The sequence below is a fragment of the Cyanistes caeruleus genome, chromosome 1, assembly GCF_971803275.1.
Source record: "Cyanistes caeruleus chromosome 1, bCyaCae1.hap1.1, whole genome shotgun sequence".
Classification (NCBI taxonomy): Eukaryota; Metazoa; Chordata; class Aves; order Passeriformes; family Paridae; genus Cyanistes; species Cyanistes caeruleus.
Window position 1 is genome coordinate 68,959,465 of NC_141701.1, and position 17,811 is coordinate 68,977,275.

Genomic DNA, 17,811 nt, shown 5'->3' on the forward strand with positions numbered 1-17,811 from the left:
TTAATTCCTGATCTTGAATAAACCATATGAAGGGAGTGTAAAGCCAATGACCACAGAAATACAGTTATAATTATTCAAGGACAACTGATCAAGTAACCAGTTGTTTAAACAGAGATAAAAGATAGTATGAAACCCACTGCAAAACCAAAGTGAAGAAAATGGCAACTGAAGACAAATAACCTGAGACTCTGTTGCAATCTACCACCACAAGAAAACCCAAAAGGCAAAACAGGGATGAGGAAAGCAGGAGGTGGGGAAATTCATACCTAGCTACAAGAATTTAATCACAAATGTAGATCTTGAGAGGAAGAAAAAATAGAACATTAATTAATCAAATGGGTTCATTTTAAATGCACAGTAGCAGGAAAAAAAACAACTCAGGAAAAGGAAGACATATTATTCAGACACTCAGAAAATTCAGACATAAATATTGTGCAAACGGTAACTATTACAATTCTGAAAACTTTCTTATTCCTACTACTGTCGCCCCAAGAATTAAACCTTCTGATCTTGTTTTCATAGCATCTAGCCACTTTCCAGGAAAGTAATTATAAACATAGATGTTCGTACATTTCATTAAAGAAATGTCTTTTGATGGATGTTTCTCATGACCAGTGTGATTGGGAAGGTGATAACCTGACTATCCAATACCTGGTCATTGTCAAGAATCTATAAATATTGGAGCCACGGAATAAATCACTCTCTTTTTCCTATCATATATTGAGCTGTGTCCGTGTGAATAATTTTGTGTCCTACAGTGACATACTATCATCTCAGAAGTGTCCATTAACTTTATATTTAGGCCACAAGATACAACAAAAATTAAGATGCGAAACAGGAGACAGGAAGGAAAATGAAGAGTATTGTCCTGCCCTAAAAGATTAAATTATTTCCAACAGAAATAATAATTTCAATATCTTATCTCTCACAGCGCAAAGTTTAGAAAACATTCAGGAAGTTGGGGTTGTTTAGCCTGGAGAAAAGGAGACTCAGAGGTGACCTTATCATTCTCTAAAGCTTCCTCACAGATGGCTGTAGTCAGGTGGGGTTGGTCTCTTTCTCCAGGCAGCAACTGACAGAAAGAGAGGACACAGTCTAAAGCTGTGTCAAGGGAAATATAGGCTGGATATTAAAAAAAAGTATTTTATTTAAAGAGTGGTAAAGTACTGGAATGGTCTGCCTGGGGAGGTGGTGGAGTCATCATCCCTGGATGTGTTTAAAAAAAGATTGGATGTGTCACTTGGTGCCATGGTTTAGTTGAGGTGTTAGGGCATGGGTTGGACTCGATGATCTTGAAGGTCTCTTCCAATCTAGTCATTCTGTGATTCTGTGTGATTTTCCAGCTGTCATCACTGACAAATCAGAGAGAAACAACACAGAAGAAAACACCACCCACTTCCACACAAACATATTTCAACTGAGTAAATTAAACTGCAACACACACAGTAAGATCTATCCATTCTATGTATGCATTTCAAGATAAAAATCACACATGTGCACTATCATTTATCTGAAAAGAGATCAATCATCACAAAGGATTAGACAGCTAAATTATATTGAAACATAGAACAGATACATAAGTCTATAATTCTCAAAGTGTGGATAAGATATATTCATATCTAAAGAAATTACAGAACAAATTTTTAAGAATTTTTTTCTATTTTTGCCTCTTTTCCTTTTTAAAGAAAAGATAAATTATAAGTTTCTTCTCCAAACTTTCATGCCATAAGAGGACAAGAGAACATGATGGTAAACACTGAAGGGGAGTGCACTCCACATTCAGAGAGTCTGATGCATGAGTCAGACAAGGGGCTGACTCTTGCCTGTACCTATCTCTCACTCCTCATGTCCTGCTGTAAATTGCCAGTGTCAAACGAACCAGGGAAAGCTTTTGAATGCCTAAATAAAGATAGGGCAAATAGAGACAGGTCAAAGAGCCGTGTGTCAATTTGAAGCTAAATCTATCTTTCCATGTTCACCATTTATGTTTTGAGTGCAGACCTCCTTTAGCTTTACATAACATGCATCTGTTCAGATCCACAGATCAGATTGGCTTCTGATTGCTAGAGGGCATCCTTGAAGCACTGACAATGCTACTGGTGGCAATTCTTTTGCACAACAACTTTTGAGTGAAACAAAATAAACCTGTTGCCTCAATTGCACTTTGTCAGTGAGTCAGTACAAATCCTCTTGTGATCCCAACTGGTCATTATATGAAGGATAAATCAATGAAACATCTACAGAATTTACTGCCACCAACAGGAGCCCCAGCAACTTCACTGTATAGGATTTGTCCCAGAGAAGATAACTTTCAGTCAGGTTACTAGATTATGAAACCAGGCAACCTTGCCCTGACTTACAGCCTGATAGCAGGTGGGTTACAATTGATTCATTGTGCCCTGAAAAGAGAGAAAACTTATTTCCTCAGCCACCAAAAATTTTCTGAAAATGAATGAGCCCCACAAATTAAATTTTTGAAGTGCAGTGGTCCAAATATTTCTGGCAAAGTCATTTAACTCAAAAGATCAATGTTATTGTAGGTATTCCATTTACAATAACATAATTAGAAACATCATTGGAAAGAGAGACTGGAAATGAAATTAAATAGTATATCTTGATTAAAATAAATGTATAAAGCTGCCTAGATTGAATTTACATATTAAGTATAGTAATCATTCATTTTTTTCCCTAACTGTATTTGCTTTCCAAACTTCTCTCTCCCCTTTTTGCATTCCTGCCATTGTAAAATGGCTTAGATTTTAGAGGTTTCATTGCAGTTACTTAGAAATAAACCTTCTGGACAGATCAGTCTGAGTGGCTTCCTTAAAAAATAAATTAACATAGGTGTTACTGCCTATTCCTCACAGGCTTTTGTGTGTATACTCAAACCTCAGCTCTTTTGGGGACAAAATTGTCACTATGTGTAGTTCAAACGTGCAGACAGTCATAAACACAGAATATGACTCACCAGTTAAGTAGAGCAGACATTATACCCTCATAAAAAACTATGAGGAATCACTGGATGATCTTAAGTAATTTGTTTGGGTTTGGGTTTGGAGGGTTTTAGACTGGGGTTTTTTTGTTTCATTTTATTGGAGTTTTTAAAGGAAGGAAAAAATATATAACTGATTTCTTACATTTTACATTAGATTAAAAATGAAACCATTAAGCAGAAAACATAACTCAGGGAGCTGAAAATAAAAAGTTGAATTGTAAACTCACTGCTTTTTTTACAGGTATTGACTTTATTCTCATTTTGATTATGCTTGTGTCTGTGTGTCTGATATAATTTTTAATGGTACTCAAGTTATAGGATTTGCAGAGAAAAGGCTTTATAATTGATATATCTGAAAATTATGATTTATATTGATGTCAGTTAAATATCTGATCTCCAAACACACTCAGATTTCAAAAGTCTAATTTCAGGTTCAGCTTCTACAGGACTGAATTGATGGATCTCTTTGACAGCACCTCAATTCTGTTTTATGAGGCAATGTAAGAAATGAGATAATTTTGATTTCATGTGAGAAGAAAGAAGTTTGACAAAGACTCTTAATGGAACTAGAAAAATATAAATGGTCTGGCATAACTTGCTAAAAATAAACCTAACATTAATAAAAGTGAAAACAATCAGAAGATTCCAACATATAATTTTAATATTTATTAAAATCCTCTGGCAACAACTCTCAACTCTCTTTTTTAAATTTTAGTAATAGCCTGTCTTTACTGAAAGATGTAAGAACTTTTCTAATAGACTGAATGGTTTAACAGTTCTGTTACAAATTAGAAAACATCTGTCTAACCCCTGCTGAATGCTCATCTCTGCCTCACTGACTGGAGATCAAGAGTGAAGCCCTGGTGCTCTGTGTTAAACCTTGAAGTTCAAAGATCTTCTGTGCTTTGCTGGTGTTTCCATAAAAAAAAGACAGGCTGATATTTTCCCTCTTGGTATCTGGTCTGATGGGTGTGATGTCATCACTCTTCAACAGGAGCAGAAAGCTAGTGAAGCAAAAATAAAAGCACTTCTGGGGCTCAGATTTCATCTTTATTTTTTGCTCTCAAAGATCCAAATTTGTCTTTTTCCCTTAACTGACTTGCCTTAACAACTCTGTGGGCTATGATACAAGGTTGTCTTCAAAAATAAACATTAGCTCAGTAAAAATACCTCAACTCCCTTTGACAAGGTCTCCTGTGAAGAATGTCTTGGCATGTTCCTTGGATCTAGAGATGCAGGATCTTTTTCAACACTAAGAGAATAGAAATAAATTATTTTCCAGATAAATTTTAACTAGCTCTCTTAAAAGATGGCAGATGGAGAGCAATACAGCATTTGCAGCAAGCACATTGCTATACTGTTTGCTTTTCTAGTCAGTGAGCCTCCAAAATCTCTCCATTCCAGGAAATGACCTGCACACTAGCCAATTGTAAAAGACTTTTGTGAAGAGAAGACACGGGCATGCATCACCAAAGATCACAGGACCAAGTCTTTGAGTCTTGTAGCTTTGCCATCATTTGCACACTGGAAAACATAGCTTTAACCTAACTCTGATGCTTGAAAATCACCATCTACATTTTCAGACAGCTACACAGCTTCTTTTCATAGCTTGTCTCCTGCTTCTCCTCTGTTGTTTTTTTCTGTTTGTTTTGCTTTAAATGTTCTTCCGTAAATGGAAACATCTTTGATGTCAGACTCTTCAACCTACCAGGCCTTTAAATCTTAAATATCAATAGCACTATTATGTTATTGTGGAACTTTTGTTAAGTGTTACTTAATGCCATCTTTGGGCAGAGTTTCCAGTTCTCTACAACAAAATATCATTGCATATTGTTTGGAACCTGGAAGCATTTTTATCTCTATTGCAGGTAAGTGTCTGTCCGATTGGGAACGGCGATAAAGAACGACAATGGACTCTCAAGGGAGTCACAACACGAGAATTCCTCTAGTTTATTGCTTTAGCCCTGTCTTATAGACAGATACGTGGAAAGTACAGAAAAGAAACTCTTATTGGCTAACAAAGTGCTACATCACCATCATTGGTCAGGGGCACTCTGCCCCCCTGACTCTCTCCTGCAAGGAAAAACAAGAGGACAGACAAACAGCACTTGGCAGTTGTTTTCTGTCTCTGAGGATTGTTTTGAAATCCTCCTTTGAATTCCCAGGCTAGCTTCTCAGGCAGGACTGAGAGGCTATGGGCCTGCATTTTCTGCAGCTCCCTGCAGCCTGTTCCAAAGCTAGCATCCATAGGTAAGATGCTATCATGGTTAAGTATGTTAGACCAAATTGTATCAGCTATTTTAAATTTACCTCCTGCTACAAAGCAGAAGGGGATAAAAGGATGGTCAGTGATTTCTGTTATGAAATGAGGCAATTGCTAAGTAAAATGTACGCCTTAACCTTTTATGATTTCTCCTTTTGCCTTTCATTTCTTCCCAACCAACGCCCTCTATCATCGTCTTATTGGAGTTCTGTTTTAAGCTCGATTTTAAAAGGAACCTCAGGAAGGTTCTGAAGGAGTGATGTTTCACAAAAGGGCTGGAGATATCTGTCATTAGAAGAAATGTTTTCAGAGAGCTCCAGTCAGTCTGGTTGGCTTCTCTGGATGAGCACAACTTCACTTCCATGTCAGTACCAATAGAAAAGTCCCATGGGAGCTGAAAGCTTCTGCCCTCCAGGAATTCCTGTTATCTTCTACAGCACTGGGATCATTAGTCCCTTCTGTGTAACCTATAACAGAAAGCCAAAACTAAAGGAGGCAAAAGCTTGTATAACAGAAATCCTTTGAACATGTAAAGCATTTCCCCAGCAGCCTGATGGCAGGACCCTGCTTTGTCGGGCTGTCAGACAGACCAGGAATGTGAGAACAAGGTCTGCTCCAGGGGTAAAGAGTACTGAGAGGCAGTAGTCAGAGCTGGCACCAAGACTTCATGCTGATGTGGGATGAAATAAGCAAGAGTCCAGGTCAGACCTATCCAACATGCTAATGAGCCCAAGGCCTTTCCTTGAAGTAAGTCAGAGTTTCAAGGCATCCACACTGTTACTGAGTAGCACAGACTGTCTTATGCTGCTGATTAATGTTTCACTTGAAGGCACCAGAATGTTTCAACTTTGTACCGTGCCTCACTAAGCACCTGAAAGGTGATTAAGCAACGTTGGCACACAGTCTGTCTTATTAAGCACATTGGCACACCCAGAACTTGATTGTTCCCTTCAATTGCTATTTCTCTCAATACTTTGTTGCTTCTGGGTGTGCGATATACAACAACATGACTTCATAAAGGGTCACTGTTTGTCGTATGAACATCATAAACCACATATGCTCATAAGAGAAAACATAGAAGTGAAATGTTTTTTTTTAAACTTCATCATTTCTTGCAACTTCCTTACCTGACAGCTACTGTTACTTTATAAGGGAGTCAGATGGCAGATAGAAACTTACAGTTATTTTATTTGTGATGGCAATAGGCTGCAGTCCTTTCCACATTACTTTGTCATTCTCAATTCACATTGCCATTTCTCAAACAGTAGATATTTTATCATACAACAAATCCATCCAATGACGTATAGCTAGAGCACCCAGGCAAGCTGATGCCCTACCAGCTCAGTTTTTCAGAGGAAAACTGTGGGTGAGATCTTGAAAAGATATCATGATAACAGTGCCCCAAGTTGTCCCTTTAAGAGTTAAAATAAAGACACCACCAAGCATTCAACCCTTGGAAATCTTATAATGTTCAGGAGTCTGCAATGACAGCCTTCCTCAGTGCAAGTACTCTTACCCTAATTTTGTGACCTCAATAGATTGTTTCTGCCTTCATATTGAAAGGAAAAAAAAGGGAAAAATAATGGGGGAAAAAAAGAAGATCTAGGCTGCTTGTTCGTTAAAAGGCAACTTTGGTCTGCTTTGTGAAACTTCTGACCGGCTGACTTTATCACCAGGATTTTTTTTCTGTAAATTTAAAGTAGATGTAATGCATATGTATGTATATGTAATGTATATGTAATGTAATGTATATGTAGCATTAGGTCTTGGTCTTTACCAGGCATTTTGCAAATGCTATTTAAAAATAAATATGAGCTTTGGAATGATAACACAATTAACATTAAATTGCTGAGTTTTCTTGGTCTACTTTATACAAGATTGATAATTTTAATTTTTTATACTTAGGTTGCTGAGATAGAGAAAACTACTTTTTATTGTAATGGGCAGTCCATATGGTTCATTTAACTTGCATCTCCAATACTGAATTACACACCTGCTTTTTAGCTAAACCTAAAAACTTGGCAATCCTTTCAAGTGTGTTTCTCAAGAAAAAAAGTATTATTGTTCAAATACTTCAAGGTGGAGTTGGAATCCTTTCAGCCTTTCTGCTCTTTTCAGCAATCAGCACTGACTTCAGATTGAGAGGCTCAGGTGCCTATTCAAGTTTTGCTGCCTTGAATACTATCTCTGTGCACAGTTCTCTGATGTGGCAGTATAAGCTCCAGAACACAAATTCCTGTTCAACAAGCTGGGAGGCTGGTTGAGGAAGGAGAAGCAGACTGAGGAATCACCCTGAGCTGGTGCTCAGAACACCTTGTGCAGAAGCAGTCCCCAAAGCTCCTTGGAGGGTCCAGGGGTCCCTACTGCAAGTGAGCACTACAGCTTTGCTTTGGAGGTTGCAATTTCTCAGGATTAAGTCCCAGGGTAATTCTAAGCATCAGGAAGCAAGAAAGAGACTTTCATTTTAAAAAGGTGGGGCACATATTCTAACATTTATGAATTATTAGCTGAGTAGTGAAACATCATAAAGAACATAATGCTGTATTGTTAAATTGTCTTTACTGCTGCTGATAAACACAGTCTAAGAACCCTTGTAATTTTCTTCAGTAAAAGAGATCCAGAGCAATAAAAAAACCTGCTTATTTTGAATGGCAAACCCACATTTTAGTGAGATTAAAGTACAGACCTGAAAATGTTGTGTCCCTGGTTTTGAGTCCCATGGAGAGTTAAAATACCTTCCAATTGCATCTGAAACTAGTGAGACATGAAATAGTTTTTGGCTTTCATTCATTCAATTTTCTTTCAATACATCAATTTCTCTAAGGTCCCCAAACATCAGTTACCACAATTACACTTTCCACTTAGAAATCTTACTTTTGGTGAATTTAAGAGTTCTGGTGGTGACATCAGATGTTGCTGCACTGTTGCTGCCAAACAATAGTTTTTGTCCAAACAGGCTGCCAAATATCCAGAAAACCCAAGAAAATGGCTATTATAGATGTTTTTAAAAAAATTTATATAGTACACAAAAGAATCCAGCTTTCTTTGTCTAATCTCATTCATGTACAGCTGATCCATGAATATTCTAGATGAATCAGTAATTTCTAATACACCTGTGCTACAGGTAATCTCAGCATATTCACATAGCACAGATATATATGTTTGTGTCTGAGAAACCTTTCCCACAGCTCCGTTTCCCAGCCTAAAACTCTGTTTTTGCCCTGACTAGGAAAAAAAACTTTCAGAGAATTTGAGACAAAACCAACTAAAAGAAAAGTTAAAACTCCGGACATGAAAATATTTATTTCCTAAGGTGCACCTCTATTGCTTGACACTCTATTGTTTTAATGTTTTGAATACATACATATTTTGTGATGCTGCTGAGATCAGTATGATCCCAGTTTATATCAAATATCTCTTGATATTCTCAAACGTACTCTTTTCCATTCTATTTTATTTCATGCTCCTTCAAGGACTGAATACACAGGTGCAGAACATTTATTTCAGATTTCAGGTAGATTTTCCTTCTTCAGGGTGCAGAGAGCAGATTTTGAAAGCACTAAATTTTCATCTCTCAGATGCAGCCATTTCCAATTATAGCAATTCTGAAGAAGTTCAGCAGTGGAGCAATGTTTAAGCCTCATGAATTTCTATTTGAAGTCTCCTAACATCTCCAGGAAGAAAACCAGCTCTATGGCATTAACTAAAAAGGAAATAATACGGAGTATTCTCTTAGAACTAAAGAGGGTTGCCCAAAATTTCTACAAAACAACCCTTTTTCAAGCAGGTACAGTATGTCCACTCTTACAGTAAGTTTTCTGACAGTTTTGAAAGAGAAGCAATTTAGATAACTCACTCCCCCTTTTATTTTTATTAATAAAACTGGACATCTGCTATCAAAGAAACCATCAAAACTACATTAAAAGGTTTTCACATGCAAACAGGTTTTGAATGTTGAACATCACCAAAAATTCCAGCAGTGACAGTACAGTAAAAAACATCTATGTAAAAAGAACAGAAAATATTAACAGCTGTTACAAGGACAAGAATTTAGGAATAGACTATCACAATTGGCCAAGGACCTGAATTTAGTGTTTGACAAGATAGAAGCTTAAATTAGTATTAAATTTAAGGCATAGATTATTTTGATAATTTTCCTTTCTGTATTTACCCAGTTTTTAGAAATGTGGAAGGGTGTGCAGGCATGCAAAGTGTTTTAAAACATTATATTAATAATATTACCTTTATTTGACATGACAATTTCTTTTCTCCCTTGAACTTTCAAGTGACAATGAGATTTAGTTCTAATTTCTATACCAAATAAGCCATTACTATTTTTAGCACAGAGGTCAGAGTCACAGATTTCATTTGGGCTAACATAATTACATTGGGCTGCTCACTTATCGCAGTGCTTATGGGAGTCCAAGTTTACCACCATACCCAGGTTAGAAGAAAATAGATATTAATTTGTAAGACATCTGACAGCAACCGATAAGCAACCAGTCTTGCTAATGACTCTCAGTAATCAATTTCCATTTTAATCAGATTTACTGTCTTGGAAGATTGACACATTAATTACTAAGTTGTCAAAAAATTTATGTCATCCCCTCCTGAAGAGCTCTCATGAAGTCATGTCACATCCCACCCACTCAATCACAGCGCTGGAAGCTGATCCATGACCATCAATGTCACCTCCTGACTGCACCTTGTGATGCTGTCACAGCTCATCCCTGATGACAAAACTACAGCCCCCTGTAATACCAAGATACTACCCATGAGAAAACAAATCCAAGAGCTACTGTGTCCACATGAGGCACGGTCCCCAATCATGGATGCTTCTACTTCCTCCAGAGCTTCTTTTGTTGACAGGCTGATAGAACAGCTCACTTTCTTAACGGCCTCCAGGTGGTACCCCACACATGAGTTATTAATGTCACAATACTTTGCAAATGTTGGATGTTTATGATGCAGACATTAAAGTTGTCATCCTACTGCACTGGAAAGAGAGTGCACAGACAGAAATATTTTCAAACAGCATGGATTTCCTTATTGCACCTATCATGCAAGTTTACTCTTATGCTCCAGAGAATATATTTTCTCTAAATTAGAATTTTCGATAAACACTTTGAAATCCTTCCTGAGTTGTGAAACTCCTATCACAGCTTCTGCCGGAGGCTCAAAACTCATTTCTTCTTTATTCAAATCTAAGCAGTGATAACGAAACAGACTTACCATTTTTAAAAGGGGTTTAACACCTCAGCAGGCTCACAAAAAAGCTACTTAATTTCATCTTAATTAAATATAGTGTGCAAGCTTTGAAATATAGGCCTTGATTCAGGATTCAGAATTCCTCCTAAGACCAAAAGAAGGCAGCAGCTCATCCTCCTCTTCCAGGGCTCCACAGCAGCAACTGTAGCACTGAATAATGCACTGTTCTTGCATTTGAGATGGTTTCTCACTCAGAAGGGAAGCAGGTGGCAGGTGAAAGAAAAGGGAAAAAACTGATGCATTATTGAGTCCTTAAATCTACATATTCTCTCAAGTAACACAGCTATTTACCAAATTAATCAAAAAAGTAGTAAATAACAGTAGCATGAGGAAAATCAGCTTGCAATTACTATATAAAATTTTGTAGGTTTTATGCTGAATTGCTCAGAACTTGAGAAAAATATGGTGTTATGACATGTGATGCTTGAAACTGAAGCTAAATAAAGCTCAAATTACACTGGCAGGAGGTAAAAAGTTCAAAGTGCACATTAAGGAATCCTGACGCAGATTCCTTCACCTGTAATAAATTATCCAAATCAAATTTTTAAGCATAGGTCCTTCTTGATTGTACTGATTTGAAGGCTGGCTACAGAGGCAACTTTGACCCCCATACATTCACTTCCAGATATGATGAGAATTTTCCCAATTTGTAAATAATTGCACAAATATTTACAGTTAAGCTCAACCTCAAGTTAAGTTGTTTATCAATAGGTGCAGTTATTAAAATGAAAAGAAAATTTTTAAAAAAGAAATCAAAGTTGTTCATAGCATTCATTCCAATTTTCCAATCATTCATTTTCAGACATTGCAGAAAGAGTTGCTTTCCTGAAGTACTAAGGCTCAAAATCTCAGTCCTAAACATCACCTGCACCAACAAGAGGACCTTAGGCATGGGGTCACATCCTGTACATAACAGAGATTCCTTGTTTAAAAATACATATAGAACTTTCAGAAAAAAAGTTGTAGTTTTTTGGTCAACACAGCCTTGAATTTCTAACAAATACAAATGCAGTTTCCCAAGTTACTAGAAACATTTAATTACAGCTACAGTGCTGAGGAACTTGTACTCTGAGGAATATACAGATGATGTACAGATGTCCTACTGAGCCCAGATTTTGCTCCATTTTGTTCTTATAAACATTCACATGGTGTTATCTGTATAATTGAATTTAGGTGAGTATGATTATGATATTATGAAAGTTAAGATAACAGTCATCAGTCTTCAGGTCTAGTCTACAGTAAATTGTTGTATCACTTAAAATTAAAAACTGTGAATTGATGCAATAATTATAAGACTTTATTTATGCAAAGTCTGTTAGAACCTACTGATTGCTACATACAGTAAATCTATAACACCTCAAAACTACTGTTACAATTGGACTTTCAAAAAGTCATAGTCATAATACTATTCAAATAAAAATGACATGAAAGCAAATTAATACTAAACAAAATGTAAAAAAAAAAATCTGAGATCACCATGGCAACTTCCATGACATTAAGCATGAATTATGTGACAAAATAATTAACTACTAGTTTCGTTCTGGCAATTCAACATATTTAGAACTGTGACCATATTCTTTCCCCACAATATTTCAATGAAGATTACGTTTAGAAGATAATTTTATAGTCTCTAATTTCTGAGAGTCAAATGGAATTAATAGGAAAAAAAGTACAACTGGATCATTGTAAAATAATTTTAGGCTACATACTAGCAGATTTGTAATGTCTAATTCTGGAAAAAAGATCAAACTAAACAGGCTCTTCTCTCCCTATCATCCCTCAGGTCTGAGGATCATTATTCCCCTTGAAGTTCTTCCTGGAATTGTGGGAAGTGGCGGATGCACCATATCTTACTGATTTTTCTACATGCCCTTCTGACTTTATGAAAAATGCTTCATGCATTGCTGACACCACAAGTGGACACAGAATATAAGAGATTAAGAAAATACCAGAGATTTTTTCTCCCTGCTCTGCCTGAAGTTCTCCAGTGAACCCGCTCAGTCTCTTTGATTCCTGTGTCCCATTGGAAACTAATGAGAATTAAGTCTCTTCTAGTGTAAGCTTTCTTCTGACTACAGGATAGAAGCTTCTACCCATGGACAATGTCTAATACTGGAGGTTTTCTAACTGAGGTTGGACATGCAACCTCATACCCAGCTGCAGTAGCACATATTCTGTTTTCCCAGATCTCCATGTTACTAATTGATATTTTCTTTTTCACTAATTTCATTCCTCCAATGCCAAAATTTCCCCAATCTTTGTAGCCACTTAGATAAAAGGTAAAAGACTCAGCTTGCTCTTCATCTATTAAGTCCTCAAGTGTTTTAATATTCTAAGCTTAAGATAAATGGTTTATGCCCATGAATTTACAACTTTTACAGAAATTCTCTTCCCATTGTACAATTTATGACTGGTACTTCCTTTATGTAATTACATAAAACAGAGTAACTCCAGCTGTCCCATTATTTTTCCAAAGTCTACATTAGACTAACAGTCCTTTCATCTAGTTTTAAAGTATTTACATTCAAGCCTAATATTTGCTTAGTATTTCACAGACTCTTGAAAATCGCTATTAATGAACGGGATTTTTCCTTTTTTCATCCCTTCTACAACTTCTGAAATGAATTCAAGAAGGGGATTGCTGATTAAAGGGAGTTCCCATTAATTTTTTTCTGCAGTTCTTAAATCCTAGACTTATGGCACTTAACACAAGGACCATCTTGATTGTGCTTAGTACACAGTTCTTGTACACATCTGGCCTCATTTGTCTTCTAACATGTTTGTGCTTTTGCTAGACTAACAGTTTACAGTTCAAAAAAAAAATTACAACTACTTTGTTCACTTTGGCAGTTACAAGAAAATACTTCTTTTGATATCTAAAAAGCATTCTTAAACATTTAATTATTTTTAAGCATTATTCATGCTTTGTCCTCTTTAAATAATGTCCAAAATTATTGGCCTCTATTGTTTTCAACTTGAGATTAGCAGCTGTTTGAAATTTCAGATATTTGCTGTTAGTTTGCATTGTATTCTGTTTGCTGAAAAAGTCACGTAAGGTCAAGTCTTGATGTTTTCAACTTACTTGTCTGTGATACTCTGTTCTGAAAATCAATTTCTTCTCATTTGTGAAGATCAGGTCTTGGTAGCTTTATGATATGTCAGATGCAGAGTGGAAATAGAAAGTGTGGTGTGGAGCGTATTTTGGTATTAGCTGCATGAAGTTTCCACCATTATCACCAGAAGAGAAGCCCTGTACTTCCACAGCCCTTTTTTCTCTTGCCCCATGCTAATCTGTGATTATAAAGCAGACTGGAGGCCTGAAGCAGTCTCTAAATTATAATCCATCATGCATATTATCTGTTATGACATTTTGCCATAAGCAATTAAAGATTGTTTATGCTTATGACTTGTCAGTTCCTTGAACATGGTAATGTCTTTTTTTTGTTGTTGTTATTTTGGAAGAAAATATGTCCTTCTTAAAAAACACTGCAATGCTAACATGCTTTCGGTTTTTGAGCTCATCAGTCCTCTTAGCCACCCCATCAAACTTTGGTTACACCAAGCTCAACAAGTACCAAGCTGTCCCCAGGGAACTGACTGGACACTTCCACCATCTCTTTAAAATCTCTTTCTAACCACTGGGTGATAGCAAAAAACTTTGGAAAAGCCACATGACATTTAGCACTGGAATGACACTTGTTTAGACTTCCAACCAATTTTAGGAAGTTCTCTTGCTTACATTATCTAGACTTACTCTGAAATTCTCTCTGTAGCAGCACTGCACACAAGGGGTACCATGTCTGTAGGAGCTCTAGCTTAGGCAACGTGCCTCAGTGCCACTCTGCAGATACCCTTCAGCCCAGTGCGTTTAGAAGGGGTATTACAGACATTGCTGGATATCACACAGATACAGTATAATGGTAAAACATTCTAAAAGACAAAACTACAGAAAACACATTTTCTTTTTTCATTTATACATAGATTTTCTTTGAGCAGATAACTATCTCGCTATTCTAGAAATACTAAATGTGAGACATAAACAGTTTATGTAAAAAGATTTATAAACTTATCTGCAGAACTCCAACCAAATTTGATACCTGCCAAGAAGGGACTGGAAAATTATAATTCCAAATACCATAAATTACAAATTGTTTTCCCTGTAGGAACAATCTGGGAAATACAAGGCTTAATCAGAGCCCAAATATATAGAGGATCATGATGAACTTCTCTTATGTCTAACTTTTCCATTCTGCAAAAGCTAAATAGCTTTTCTTTTCTTTGGGAGTACCTATTAGGATATTAGAAGCTAAATTTATGGTACTAACCTGAGAAAAGTGAAGATTAGTATTTTATCTAATCTACATTGTAAATTAGCCTATCATGGGACAATCACCACATTTTTTCAGAGGAAGAAATTATTAAAACTTTAAAAACTTATGAAGTTTATGAAGATCTCAATATACATGTACAAAATGGCCAATGCACAGTTGGATAAACACATTATGTGATGGGTGATAGCTGGTCCATGGGTTGGACACAAAGGATTACAGTGAATGGGGTGACATCAGATTGTGACCTGTCACTGCTGGGGTTCCACAGGGCTCCATCCTCAGCCCTGTCCTCTTCAACATCTTCATTACCAACCTGGATGCAGAACAGGAAGGGATACTGAGCAAGTTCACAGATGATACAAAACTGGGAGGAGCTGTTGACTTCCTCCAGGCCAGGGAGGCCCTGCAGAGACACCTCCACAAATTGGAGGGCTGAGAAACCACTAACCATGTGAAGTTCAACAAGGGCAAATACTGGATCCTACACCTAGGATGGGGCACCCCTGGATGTGCGAATCAGCTGGGGATTGAAATGCTAGAAAGCACTGCCGTGGAAAGGGACCAGGGGGTCCTGGTCAATAGCAAGTTGAACACGAGCCAGCAGTGTTCTGGCAGCCAGGAGGGCCAAGCATGTCCTGGTGGGCATCAGGCACAGCATGGCCAGGCGGGAAAAGGAGGAAATTGTCCTGCTGTGCTCTGAGCTGGAGTGGCCTCACCTCAAGTGCTGGGGGCAGTTTTGGGTGCCACAGTATTAAAAGGGCATTAAACTATTAGAGAGTGTCTAAAGGACAGCAATGAGGATGGTGAAGAGCCTTGAAGGGAAATTGTATGAGGAGCTGCTGAGGTCACTTGGTCTGTTCAGTCAGGAGGAGACTGAGAGAACACCTCATTGCAGTTACAGCTTCCTTGTAAGGGAAAGCAGAGGGACAGACAGTGATCTTGTCTCTCTCGTGACCAGTGGCAGGATCTGAGGGAATGGGCTGAAGTTGTGTCAGGGGAGGCTTAGGTTGGATATTAGGAAAAGGCTTTTTTTTCAGCCAGAGGGTGTTTGGGCACTGGAAGAGGTTCCCCATGGAAGTGGTCACAGTGCCAGCCAGCCAGAGTTCAAGGAGTGTTTGTACAATTCTCTCAGACACAGGGTGTGACTTCTGGGGATGGTGTTGTGCAGGGCCAGGAACTGGATTTTCATGATTCTTGTGGGTCCCTTGAACTCAGTTTATTCTGTGATTCTGTGAAAATAACCTCTCATTTGAAAAAAAAACAAAGTCTACATAGCATTCAGCTACTCTTGCAGATCTTGGACCTTTTTAAATGTGTCTCTGACTGAGTCAAAAATGCTTTATAAAAGCAGAAGTTACAATTTATGCAGACACTGTGCAAGTCAGAAAAGTTAATTCTAGAACTTCATAAAAGAATTGTAAATGTATGAAGTCAGCAAATAGAAACTTTTGACACAACCATCCTGTGCTGGATGGCACTGACACCTGCTTTCCTGCTTGCAGGATGTTCTGATCAGTTGGTATTGATGAATTTTAATAGTCCGTTCTAAATCCTCTTAAAACTGATTGTTCCACTGAGTAGATATTTCAGGCACACCGGGCAGCTGTATTAAATGTTTTTCTTTGGGATTTGATTACTTACAGTGCATTAGGTTTTAATGTATCAGCCTCTGTTAACACTGGATTGATAGTATCTCAACTGGTTACAATTCGAAGTTATTACAACATGATTTGCTGGCTGCTGAGAGTAAGCTCTGGATTCTGCCATGTAAGTTATCAGAAATTCAATGCTCCTACATATCCCAGAAGAACCGAGAAAATCCATATAAAATACAGCCTTATCATACAGCTCAATTTTCAATAGGAAACACTATCTAAAAATAACGAATAAATCCGACACATGCTAAAGTAGGACGCATGAAATAATAAAAAAAAAAATCCAGCTGTAAAAGTCTTCATCTCTATAAAGACCTTTCTAGTGCAATGAATTTTAATGGATTAGTCCTCCTAGTGAAAGACTTTTTCTTGGCTCTAACACTATTAACAATATCAAATATATCTACTGCAGCAGGACACTATAGAAGGATGGCACCATCACAGTTCACCACTTTCTGCTAAGAATGCTTCTCTTTACCATAAGCATTTTTATCTACCAACTACCTTTTAATTTCTCCAGTCCAGCATTAGTCACATTCAAGTATCACTATTTTACAAATTCTAAGTAGCTACCTATAGTCTCAATAACACCACTGTCTTATCAAAGGGAAGATAAAATCAATCTCTAGTTCCGAAAAGAAATGTTTGAATTATTAATAAAAAATACATTAAACTTTCATATATTAGCATGTCAAACGCTGCTTATAGAATCATAGAACCATTAAGGTTAGGAAAGACTTTTAAGAATATTGAACTCAACCATTAACTTACCACTGCTAAGTCCACCACTAAACCATGTCCCTCAATGCCAGATCTATGCATCTTTTAAATACACTCAGGGACGGTGATTCAAGCTAGTCTATTCCAGTGTTTCATAACCCTTCCAGTGTAGACATTTTCCCTAATATTCAACCTAAACCTCTCCACTCAAGTCACAACTTGAGGCCATTTCCTCTCCTCCTATAACTTGCTACATGAGAGACGAGGTCAACCCCCACCTTGCAATAACCTCCTTTCAGGTAATTGTAGAGGTTCTTCCCACCCTCCTTCTTCAAATATCGTATGCTGTTCCCAGGCTTATCTCTATAAAAGGAAGTTTTATTCTCTTCTCTCTTCAAAAATAGTTTAAAACTCAGTGATCCCTGTTAACTCCTGAGCAATGTTCCTTTTCCCTCTCTGAGATGTGTACCCCCTCTCTTGACAACAGGCTTGGCAATGTCATGTAAACTGATCTGTCATCAGAAAGTTGTAGCAAGCCAGTGACACCAGGCTCAGAGACAGATCTTGGTGTGCTGGCTC

General features: G+C 37.3%; 1 long non-coding RNA gene across 1 annotated transcript; it reads right to left on the reverse strand.

Annotated features, from left to right (window-relative positions):
- Positions 1-4,165: 4,165 nt before the first annotated feature.
- On the reverse strand, positions 4,166-10,100 carry LOC111925422 (uncharacterized). The gene is made up of 3 exons (XR_002862247.2): positions 10,031-10,100; positions 7,945-8,012; positions 4,166-4,247 (listed from the first exon to the last, which is right to left on the reverse strand). It is a non-coding gene; the product is annotated as an uncharacterized LOC111925422 (long non-coding RNA).
- Positions 10,101-17,811: the final 7,711 nt, after the last annotated feature.